Source organism: Armigeres subalbatus, chromosome 2 (genome assembly GCF_024139115.2).
Source record: "Armigeres subalbatus isolate Guangzhou_Male chromosome 2, GZ_Asu_2, whole genome shotgun sequence".
NCBI classification, from domain to species: Eukaryota; Metazoa; Arthropoda; class Insecta; order Diptera; family Culicidae; genus Armigeres; species Armigeres subalbatus.
Window position 1 is genome coordinate 108303657 of NC_085140.1, and position 12333 is coordinate 108315989.

Genomic DNA, 12333 nt, shown 5'->3' on the forward strand with positions numbered 1-12333 from the left:
TAAATGAACCCAGCCGCCTTTAACACATCCAACGTTGTAGCCATACATCTTACTGCTAAGCCAAGCGAAATTCCAAGGGTCGCAATAAAGACTATATTTAGTTATTTAGTGCATCTCGAATCATGCACCTCGAATCCACTTGTCTTACTCCGACGACAAAGATAGCATCGCTCTTAAGCAACTAGTCACGGCACAATACGCTTTACCAAACCGCCAAACTGCGAACAATCAAATAAACTCTACTATGCACCAAACTGAAAATTGGTCTTTAGTATGTGAAAACATCACTGTCAATTCATGAACATGTTTTCTCCAAACTTCCAAAATTTAGCTTCTTAGCATTCGATGCTCGGTAATACCTTAGAACAGAATTTTGTGAAATACACCGATAAACACCCATGAGTGCACACAGCAAAAAATTATGTAATGTGCATCGACGTAATCAGCACGATTTACTAAAAAACACGATGTAACCGAAAATTTGTTATGCAAAATAACGTTGATTCAATGTGATATTACATCACTCTTTGAATTACACAGAATTAAAATCATCATTTCCCTTTACGTATAACTTGTGTAATATTAAATACCGAAACATATTAAAATTACATTCAAATATATGCAACCCATCGGTTCTAAATGTATTGTGTTATATCACACAGATTGGATGTAATTTCACATTCATTAAAATTGTAATTTTCAATCTCGCAACACTGCCCAGACTGACGTGCTGCGCATCAGATATTTTCTGGCGGTGACGCCATGTTTGTTTCGAGCTCTTGTTTGAGCGAAAGGTTCCGGTTTGTTTCGCTGTCGATTGAAAATTGTAAGTATTTATTATTGTGAAAATAAACCAACTCATCCTAAAATACGTAATCTATCTTCTTCTAGAGGAATCACACCCACTCTGGCTCGTCGAATGCACTAACCGCTACAATTCCGCCTCGAAGTGCAACTCGGCGCCATCCCATTCCGGCTCATATTTTTGTGCCCGTCGCTCGTCTACCAACGGCCGAGTAAACGGCCTAACGGCTTACCCGTTCCTTCTATTCGACTCCAGCATCAACAATGGCAACTATGTACATTTACGCCAAAACCAAATTACTGGCCCGTGCCCTATCTCAGCGCTCAGGTTCGCTCCCTACTGTCCAAGCTCGAGCTCATGAAACCCAACTCGTTCTCGGTGTTCGTCCTCAAAATGTGCGGACTGGACCGAGCGGAACCGCTTCATCCGGGGCTATCTGCTACAGGGAGCCGACGAAGCGTTTCGCCAACCTAAATAAGTTGCGCTGATTCGGTCCGATGATGCAGCTGGCGCAGATTGCCAAACAGCTGCGAATCAACGTTATCAAATTGTAGCCGGCTCATTTGCAGGGGATTTAGCGAATCCTGTTGCTGGAGAAGACCCCGAGGAAGATGCTGAAAATCATATCCGGACCGGTGCGGGACGTTGCGAGCGCTTAAAGAATAATGTAAGTAAATAATCGGGGTGGATTTTTAATCCTTTTGGGTTTCCGACGGGAATCCTTTCGGGATATCGATGGGAATCCAGGATTCCGACAAGAAGCCTTACGGGGAACCTTTCAGGATTCAGATGGGAATCCTTTCGGGATTGCGAAGGGCATCTTTTCGGGATTCCGAGTAGTAATGCTGAATTAAGGTTAATAATTTGCCCGCGAATTGGACATATGAAACTGGAAAATATCAAAAAACCAGAGACAGAGAAGTGGAAGAAAAAATAATAGAATCATGCTAGAAGGAATGCCAAGGTGAATGAAAAAGAACGAACATTATTTTCGGAATTCCAACGGGGGTAGCGATGGGGATCCTTCCGGTATTCAGACAAGGATCCTTTCAGGACTCCGACGAAAATCTTTTCGGGATTCTGACGGGAATTTTTTCGGGATTCTGATGGGAATTCTTTCGGGATTCCGACGGGAATCTTTTCAGGATTCCGACGGTAATTCTTCCGGGAATCTGTTAGGGAATACGACATGGATCATTTTAAAAGCATTTCGAAGCATTTCGAGATTCTAATGGGATTTTTTTCGGGATTATGACGGGAATTCTTTCGGGATTCCGACGGGAATCCTTTATGAGTTCCGACAATAATTCTTTCGGGATTTCGGCCAGAATTTTTTCGGGATCCTGGAAAGAATCCTTCCAAGACTACGACATGATTTCATTCGAGAATCCGACGGGAATCTTTTCGGGATTTCGACGGAAATCGTTTCAGAATTTCGACGGGAATCAATTCGAAATTCCGACCAAAACACTTGTGATTTCAACAGGAATACCTTTCAAAATTCCGACGGGAATATTTTCGGGATTATAGCGGGAATCCTTCCGGGATACAAAGCCAACGAACCCTTTCAGGATTTTTTTCGGGATTGCGACGGGAATCCCTTCAGGATTTTTTTTTTCGGGATTTCGACGGAAATACTTACGGGATTCCTTTTGGAATTCTGACGGGAATCTTTCGTGATTTCGACGGGTTCCCTTTCGGTACTCCGACGGAAATCTTTTAGGGATTCTGGCGTGAATTCTTTCAGGATGCCAGCCTTTCAAGAATTCGATAGGCATTCCTTCGGTATTCTAACGGGAATCGTTTCGGTATTCCCAACACGAATCGTATCGGGATTCCAACGGGAAAGGATTTTCAGTATTCTAACGAGAATCCTTCAGAGATTCCAACGGGAATCTTTTCGGGATTCCAAAGGAAATCCATTTGGGATTCTGTCGGAAATGCTTTTGGAATTCCGATGGAAATTCTCTCGGATTATGAGGAATCCTTTCGAATTCCGACGGGAATGCTTTCGGGATTCTGACGGGAATCCTTTCGGGATTCTGACGGAATCCTTTCGATTCCGACGGAATCCTTTCGGGATTCCGACGGAATCCTTTCGGGATTCCGACAGGAATCCTTTCGGGATTCCGACGGAATCCTTTCGGGATTCCGACGGAATCCTTTCGGGATTCCGACGGAATCCTTTCGATTCCGACGGGAATCCTTTCGGGATTCCGACGGAACTTTCGGGATTCCGACGGGAATCCTTTCGGGATTCCGACGGGAATCCTTTCTGATTCCGACGGAATCCTTCGGGATTCCGACGGAATCCTTTCGGGATTCCGACGGAATCCTTTCGGGATTCCGACGGAATCCTTCGGGATTCCGACGGAATCCTTTCGGGATTCCGACGGGAATCCTTCGGAATTCCGACGGAATCCTTTCGGGATTCCGACGGGAATCCTTTCCGGGATTCCGACGGAATCCTTTCGGGATTCCGACGGGAATCCTTTCGGGATTCCGACGGAATCCTTTCGGGATTCCGACGGGAATCCTTTCGGGATTCCTGACGGAATCCTTTCGATTCCGACGGGAATCCTTTCGGGATTCCGACGGGAATCCTTTCGATTCCTGACGGAATCCTTTCGATTCCGACGGGAATCCTTTCGGGATTCCGACGGAATCCTTTCGATTCCGACGGGAATCCTTTCGGGATTCCGACGGGAATCCTTTCGATTCCGACGGAATCCTTTCTGGATTCCGACGGGAAATCCTTTCGGGATTCCGACGGGAATCCTTTCGGGATTCCGACGGAATCCTTTCGGGATTCCGACGGAATCCTTTCGGGATTTCGACGTGAATGCTTTCGGGATTCTGACCGGAATCCTTTCGGGATTCTAATGGGGATCCTTTCGAGTTTCCGACGGGAATTCTTTCAAGAATCCTTTCGGGATTCCGACGGGAATCCTTTCGGGTTTCCGACGAAATCCTTCGGGATTCCGACGGGAATCCTTTCGGGATTCCGACGGGAATCCTTTCGGGATTCCGACGGGAATCCTTTCGGGATTCCTACGGGAATTCTTTAGGGTTTCCGACGGAATCCTTTCGGGATTCCAAACGGAATCCTTTCGGGATTCCTACGGGAATCCTTTCGGGATTCCGACGGGAATCCTTTCGGGATTCCGACGGGAATCCTTTCGGGATTCCGACGGGAATCCTTTCGGGATTCCGACGGGAATCCTTTCGGGATTCCGACGGGAATCCTTTCGGGATTCCGACGGGAATCCTTTCGGGATCTCTTTTAGGGATTCTGGCGTGAATTCTTTCAGGATGCCAGCCTTTCAAGAATTCGATAGGCATTCCTTCGGTATTCTAACGGGAATCGTTTCGGTATTCCCAACACGAATCGTATCGGGATTCCAACGGGAAAGGATTTTCAGTATTCTAACGAGAATCCTTCAGAGATTCCAACGGGAATCTTTTCGGGATTCCAAAGGAAATCCATTTGGGATTCTGTCGGAAATGCTTTTGGAATTCCGATGGAAATTCTCTCGGGATTATGAAGGGAATCCTTTCGGAATTCCGAGGGGAATTCTTTCGGGATTCTGACGGGAATCCTTTCGGGATTCCGACGGGAATCCTTTCGGGATTCCGACGGGAATCCTTTCGGGATTCCGACGGGAATCCTTTCGGGATTCCGACGGGAATCCTTTCGGGATTCCGACGGGAATCCTTTCGGGATTCCGACGGAATCCTTTCGGGATTCCGACGGGAATCCTTTCGGGATTCCGACGGAATCCTTTCGGGATTCCGACGGGAATCCTTTCGAGTTCGACGGGAATCCTTTCAGGATTCCGACGGAATCCTTTCGGGATTCCGACGGAATCCTTTCGGGATTCCGACGGGAATCCTGTCGGGATTCCAACGGAATCCTGTCGGGATTCCAACGGAATCCTGTCGGGATTCCAACGGAATCCTGTCGGGATTCCAACGGAATCCTGTCGGGATTCCAACGGAATCCTTTCGGGATTCCGACGGGAATCCTTTCGGGATTCCGACGGGAATCCTTTCGGGATTCCGACGGAATCCTTTCGGGATTCCGACGGGAATCCTTTCGGGATTCCGACGGAATCCTTTCGGGATTCCGACGGGAATCCTTTCGATTCCGACGGAACTTTCGATTCCGACGGGAATCCTTTCGATTCCGACGGGAATCCTTTCGGGATTCCGACGGAATCCTTTCGATTCCGACGGGAATCCTTTCGGGATTCCGACGGGAATCCTTTCGGGATTCCGACGGAATCCTTTCGATTCCGACGGAATCCTTTCGGGATTCCGACGGAATCCTTTCCGGGATTCCGACGGAATCCTTTCGGGATTCCGACGGGAATCCTTTCGGGATTCCGACGGAATCCTTTCGGGATTCCGACGGGAATCCTTTCGGGATTCCGACGGAATCCTTTCAGGATTCCGACGGAATCCTTTCGGGATTCCGACGGGAATCCTTTCGGGATTCCGACGGAATCCTTTCGGGATTCCGACGGAATCCTTTCGGGATTCCGACGGAATCCTTTCGGGATTCCGACGGGAATCCTTTCGGGATTCCGACGGGAATCCTTTCGGGATTCCGACGGAATCCTTTCGATTCCGACGGAATCCTTTCGGGATTCCGACGGGAATCCTTTCGGGATTCCGACGGAATCCTTTCGGGATTCCGACGGAATCCTTTCGGGATTCCGACGACGGAATCCTTTCGATTCCGACGGGAATCCTTTCGGGATTCCGACGGAATCCTTTCGGGATTCCGACGGGAATCCTTTCGATTCCGACGGGAATCCTTTCGGGATTCCGACGGGAATCCTTTCGGGATTCCGACGGGAATCCTTTCGGGATTTCGACGGGATTCCGACGAGTATCCTTTCGGGTTTCCGACGGAAATCCTTTCGGGTTTCCGACGAAAATCCTTTCGGGATTTCGACGGGATTCCGACGAGAATCCTTTCGGGATTCCGAAGAAAATCCTTTCGGGATTTCGACGGATATCCTTTCGGAATTCTAACGGAAATCCTTTCGGGATAACAAAACGAGTCCTTTCGGGATTCGGACGGGAATCCTCTCGGGATTCCAATGGAGTCGGAAAGGCTTCCCGTCGGAATTCCGAAAGTCTCCCCATCAGAATCCCGACAAGCTCAAGCTCCCAGTTGGAATCCTGAAAGGTCTCCCGTCGGAATCCCTAAAGGTTTTCCGTCGGAATACCGAAAGGCTTCCCTTCGAAATCCCGAAAGTCTCTTCGTCGGAATCCCGAATGGATTTCCGTTGGAATCCCAAAAGACTTCTCCTTTGGAATCCAGAGCGGATTCCTGTCGGTGTCTCGAAAGGATTCCCATCGAATCCCGAAAGGATTCCAGTAGGAGTCCCGAAGTCCCAAGTAACCAAAAGTTCCTTTAAGAGTGCGTTTTTCGCTTAATCAGCTTCACTGAGCTGCTTAAGCGAAAAACGTACTCTTAAAGGAACTTTTGGTTACTTGGGGTAATTCCCGTCGGAATCCCGAAATGATTACCGTTGGAATACCGAATGGATTCCCGTCGGAATCCCGAAAAGCTTCCCGTTGGAATCCCGAAAGGATTCCCGTCGGAATCCCCAATTGAATTCCCGTCGGAATCTCGAAAGGGTTCCCGTCGGAATCCCGAAAGGATTCCCGTCGAAATCCCGAAAGAATTCCCGTCGGAATCCCGTTCCTTTCGGGATTCCGACGGGAATTCTTTCGGGAAACCGACGGGAATCCTTTCGGGATTCCGACGAGAATCCTTTCGGGATTCCGACGGGAATCCTTTCAGTTTTCCAATGGGAATTATTTCGGGATTCGGAAGAAAATCCTTTCTTTCGGGATTCCGCCGGATATTCTTTCGGGATTCCACCGGATATTCTTTCGGGATTCCGACAGATATCCTTCCGAGATTCCGACAGATATCCTTCCGGGATTCCGACGAGAATTTTTCGAGATTCCGAAGGGAATCCTTTCTGGATTCTGACGGAAATTCTTTCGGGATTCCAACGGGAATCCTTTCGGGATCCTGACGGGAATTTTTTTGGGATTCCGAAGGGATTCCTTCTATCAATTTCGGCAATGATTCTTTCGGGATTTCAGCCAGTATTCTTCCGGGATTCTGGAAAGATTCCTTTCAAGACTGCGACATGATTTCAATCGAGATTCTGACGTGAATCCTTTTGTGATTTAGACGGAAATCGTTTAAAAAATCCGACAGAAATCATTTCGAAATTCCGACGAAAACTGTTTTGTGTTTTCAACTGTAATACCTTTTGAAATTTAGACGAAAATATTTTCGAAATTTCGACGGAATATTTTCGAGATTATGGCGGTAATCCTTTCAGGATTTAATCCTTTCAGGATCCCTAAAGGTTTTCCGTCGGAATACCGAAAGGCTTCCCTTCGAAATCCCGAAAGGCTCTTCGTCGGAATCCCGAATGGATTTCCGTTGGAATCCCAAAAGACTTCCCCTTGGAATCCAGAGCGGATTCCTGTCGGTATCTCGAAAGGATTCCCGTCGAATCCCGAAAGGATTCCAGTAGGAGTCCCGAAGTAATTCCCGTCGGAATCCCGAAATGATGACCGTTGGAATACCGAATAGATTCCCGTTGGAATCCCGAAAAGCTTCCCGTTGAAATCCCGAAAGGATTCCCGTCGGAATCTCGAAAGGGTTCCCGTCGGAATCCCGAAAGGATTCCCGTCGAAATCCCGAAAGAATTCCCGTCGGAATCCCGTCGGAATCTCGTCGGAATCCTGAAAGGATTCCTGTCGGAATCCGGAAAGTATTCCCTTCGGAATCCAGAAAGGATTCCCGTCGGAATCCGGAAAGAATTCCCGTCGGAATCCGGAAAGGATTCCCGTCGGAATCCGGAAAGGATTCCTGTTGGAATCCGAAAAGGATTCCCGTTGGAATCCGAAAAGGATTCCCGTCGGAATCCGGAAAGGATACCCGTCGGAATCCGGAAAAAAATCCCGTCGGAATCCGGAAAGAATTCCCGTCGGAATCCGGAAAGAATTCCCGTCGGGATCCCGAAAGGAATCCCGAAATTGTTACCGTTGGAATACCGAAAGGATTCTCGTCGGAATCCCGAAAGAATTCCCGTCGGAGTCCCAAAAGAATTCCCGAAATGATACCCGTCGGAATCCCGAAAGAATTCTCGTTAAAATACCGAAAGGCTTCCCGTTAGAATCCCGAAAGTATTCCCGTCGAAGTCCCAAAAGAATTCTCGTAGGAATCCCGAAAGGATGCCCGTCGGAATCCTGAAAGGATTCCTGTAGCTATCCTGAAAATATTACGACCATATCCCCCTCCGAATTTCGAAAGGTATTCCCGGTCAAACCACAAAAGAGTCGAAATTTTAAAATGATTTTCATCGGAATTCTAAAACGATTTCCGTCGAAATGCCGAAAGAATGCCCGTCGAAATTTCGAAAATCTTATCCTGAAAGGATTCCAGTCGAAAACCCAAAAATCCCGAAAGAATTCCCATAAAAATCTCGAAAGCATTCCCGTCAGTATTCCAGATGGAATTCCGAAAAGATTCTTGTTAGCATTCTCTTCGGAATCCAGATACACTCCAAATAATCTAAACGTTGTTTCCACCTGAATTTTCAGGTACATTTTACGTGCACACGTAGCTGCAAATGCTTCAGAAAATTCAGGTGAAACTTACGTGTCCGGTGAATTCTATCCAAAACTCAGGTATAACTTACCTGATTTTCACGTAGAATGAAATTTCTATCGGAAAATCAGGTAAAAGTTACGTGAATTTCAGGTGAAAAAAATCTACGTATTTTTTCAGGTGGAAAGAACGTGCAGATTTTTTTGGGTGTAGGATTCCCGTCGTCTTCGAACTAGATTAAGTTGTATATATTCCTATGTCATACACCCGCATACCAAATCTGCATGCTACATATTTCATTATTTTCAGCGGCTTCGAAGCACCTCCGAACGCGAAGGGAATCCAGCAAGACATGGGTCTGCGGAACGATACTGGATTCCTGATGTTCTTCAATATGTATCGCTGTTGTATGCGACCTACCGGCTGATGCAATGAGAAAATATATAGAATCATATCTTGAATCGAAAATTCTTTAAAAAATAAATCGTTTAAAGAACTAGACCAAACAATTATTGATGAAAGAAATCCACGATAAGAAAATTCAATGGTATAGAGACCTCTGAATGGTACAAATGCCTTGTACGTCACACTATTTTACATAGCTTAACTTTACATCGTTTCGATTACGTTGCATAATTTTTACATTGACAGAAAATTACATCGTTACTGTTTATTACACAGCAAGCTCTCGGGTACATCGCGCAGTGTAATATTCAACAATCGACGGATTCGATTGGTTGCATCGATTTCGATGTAATATTCAACAACTTTTTTTGCTGTGCACCTCTGCACCCTCTGCAATCTCTTCTTTTTTAATCTCCAACTAATCCAACAATCCTGTCAAATGTAACCAAATGCCAAGAAGGCTTATGTTATGCAACAGGAGCATCTTTTCAATACAGATCTCTTCATTTTCATTGTAGCGCCAACAATGGACTTTACCATATGAATACTGGTCCTCCACTTATCATAATTCATTCATTATTTCTTTTCTCTCCGCGGTCGACACTCACTGTCATCAACATGTATTACTTTTCCAACCTCCAAGTGCTCAGAGGTAATCCATGTAACATTTGCATGTCATTCTCATCAAAATTCTATATTTTCCTGCTTCAGTAGATCTCATAGACTCCGGACTCCGCGCTCTCTGAGAAAAACAACAACTATCAAAATCAATGAAACTTTTTTCCGGAAAACCAGAAGACTTCCGCCCTTTCACATTTCAGGGAAACTCTCCGCACCACAATGACTACTGCAGAATTCACAGATTCCGCATGACAACTCATCGTCCGGGAAATCCTATAAACTTCTGCTTGCTCCACGAAAATGCCAAACATTTTCTCTATACCTTCAGAATCTACAGATTCTGCCTGATTTGCTTCATCTGGGAAATCCAAAATATTTCCGCTTCTCCACGAGAATGTCAAACATTCTCTCGAACTTTGCCCCTGGAGAATTCTTAAAATTCTCGCAACTAATACTGGAGGAATCCTTCAGATTCCCGCCAACTCCATGAGAATCACTTTGATTCTCGCAAAGTTCGACGCCACGGAGAATTCTCGTCAATTCTCACATCTTTATTTCATCCAATCGGCAGCGAAGTCATCGTTTTCGCTCCGCAAAACCCAAACAAGGAATGCTATCCTCTACAGTTTTTCCCTCTACAGGGAAAAGTATCCACTGGTTTCAATATACCCGTGTTTTCGAAATATTTACCTTTTATCACAGACAAACAGACATAACACATTGAACATTTACTCATCAAATTCATCGTCGTTCAAACACTAACGAAATCTGTTGATTTCAGTTAGTTGGGCAAATCGCGAACCAGATGGCGGTATTGAGCAAACGTCAAACTCATGCAAAAACGATGCGCGCGCCACGAGTGATCGTTTGACCAACTAATGATTATTTGAATTGACCAGTAAATCAGTGAACGATAGAAATTTGGCGAGTGTTATGTCTGTTTGTCTGTGCTTTTATGATCCCATCCTCGTCGCCAGTTGTAGGATCGCGTCCGTCCGTCGCTGCGGGTAAACAAGACTGAGCTGTCACCATCTCAGCAACAATCATCATCATGAACAGTGTTGCCGAACACATAACAAATGCAAGATCTACACATTTAAGGACTACTGACATATTGTGCATTTCATCATAAGTTGTACGGTAATGCACGTCTAATATACTACATATACAGAGGCTATGCTGAAGCTTTTACCTCGTACGGTGACATGACATGAGACTACTTCAGTGCCAATCATCAAGGGAAGATCTATTCTGTAAAAGGAGTGGAGCTTGTTGATCCTAGAGCACCCCTCCATATCCATCACCTCGATCTCGGCGAATAATGTTAAAATCGTGGAAAGAAAGAACTTTATTCGAGGTTAGCCATGTTTCACTGAGGAGGACAAATATATGTACCACAACCTGAACTGTGAATTAAAAACTTAGGGCCGATGCCCACGTAGCGTTTTTTCAACGCTGCGTGCACACGACGTTAAAAGGACGCATGTGTGCATCGGGAAAAAGCGGTAACGCAGCGTCGCCGCACCGATGCACACCTGCGTTTTTTCAACACCACGTGCACGCAGCGTTGAAAAAACGCTACGTGGGCATCGGACCTTAAACGGAACCATATTTTTAGAAATCCAGCTTTTCGCGCACGGTAATGGAGGCCCTCCTTAGCCGTGCGATAAGACGCGCGGCTACAAAGCAAGACCATGCTGAGGGTGGCTGGGTTCGATTCCAGGTGCCGGTCTAAACAATTTTCGTATTGGAAATTGTCTCGACTTCCCTGGGCATAAAAATATCATCGTGTTAGCCTCATGATCAGGGAATCAATATTCGAGCAACGCCTAACAATATACTCTTTGTCATCAACAGAGTTTGTTACTGACAAACGCACCTAGCGACAAACCTTTATCAGAACCCGAACACAATATGACAAGAATCATTTGCCTTACATGCTCTGATATCTCCGAAAATACGCTGCTAATTTTGTAATCATTGTTCGATTCTCGAATATTTCCATAAAAGCAGAAACTATGATAGCATAAAACCGAAATTTTCACTAGAAATAATGCAAAATAACGGGATGAAAAGTTAACAACAAGATTGTCTTCTTTTTTGTTGCTGACAAAATTTTTCGGATCTTTGTCATTATTATCTCCGACAAAAACAAAGCTTTGTCGTTGGTTCTCTTTTGTCGCTTGTTTCGCAGGCGCATTCGAAAAAAAATGATTCCCTGCTCATGATATACGAATGCAAAAATGGTAACCTGGCTTAGAAACCTCGCAGTTAATAACTGTGGAAGTGCTTAATGAACACTAAGCTGCGAGGCGGCTCTGTCCCAAATGTGGGGATATAATGCCAATAAGAAGAAGAATGGCGGCTCTGTGGGTTTAAAATTGCCACATTGGTCAGAATGCTCGGCAAGCTGGCGGCCATTATCGCTCGCGGAAAACTGGATAGTACAGTTGATTGGTAAGCGAGACTGCATCACACGTTAAAAGTATAGATGTTTATCGTCACCGTTGGCATTATTTAACCTTCCGGGACTCGCGTGGTCCTGGACCACTCATGCAGTCCCGCCCCTCTTGTGAACGACAAGCGTTTCCAAAGCTCGCTTAACTTTTCAAAAGGACCTAAGTAACATTTTTTTCATGAATTAATTTAAATAGCGCAATCATCAGAATAACATGAAAGCTATTGATTGCAGTATTCAAATTAATTCATGAAAAAAATGTTACTTAGGTCCTTTTGAAAAGTTAAGCAAGAAAGGATATCTCGAATAGGCCTTTTCACGAGACGTTTAAAATCAGCTGATTTTACCGTCAATTGACAGTTCCTCTATGAAAGTGACAGCTTCGGACTTGCA

General features: G+C 45.5%; 1 long non-coding RNA gene across 1 annotated transcript; it reads left to right on the plus strand.

Moving 5' to 3' along the window:
* Positions 1–412: 412 nt before the first annotated feature.
* On the plus strand, positions 413–8929 carry LOC134214910 (uncharacterized). The gene is made up of 3 exons (XR_009979970.1): positions 413–826; positions 892–1472; positions 8766–8929. It is a non-coding gene; the product is annotated as an uncharacterized LOC134214910 (long non-coding RNA).
* Positions 8930–12333: the final 3404 nt, after the last annotated feature.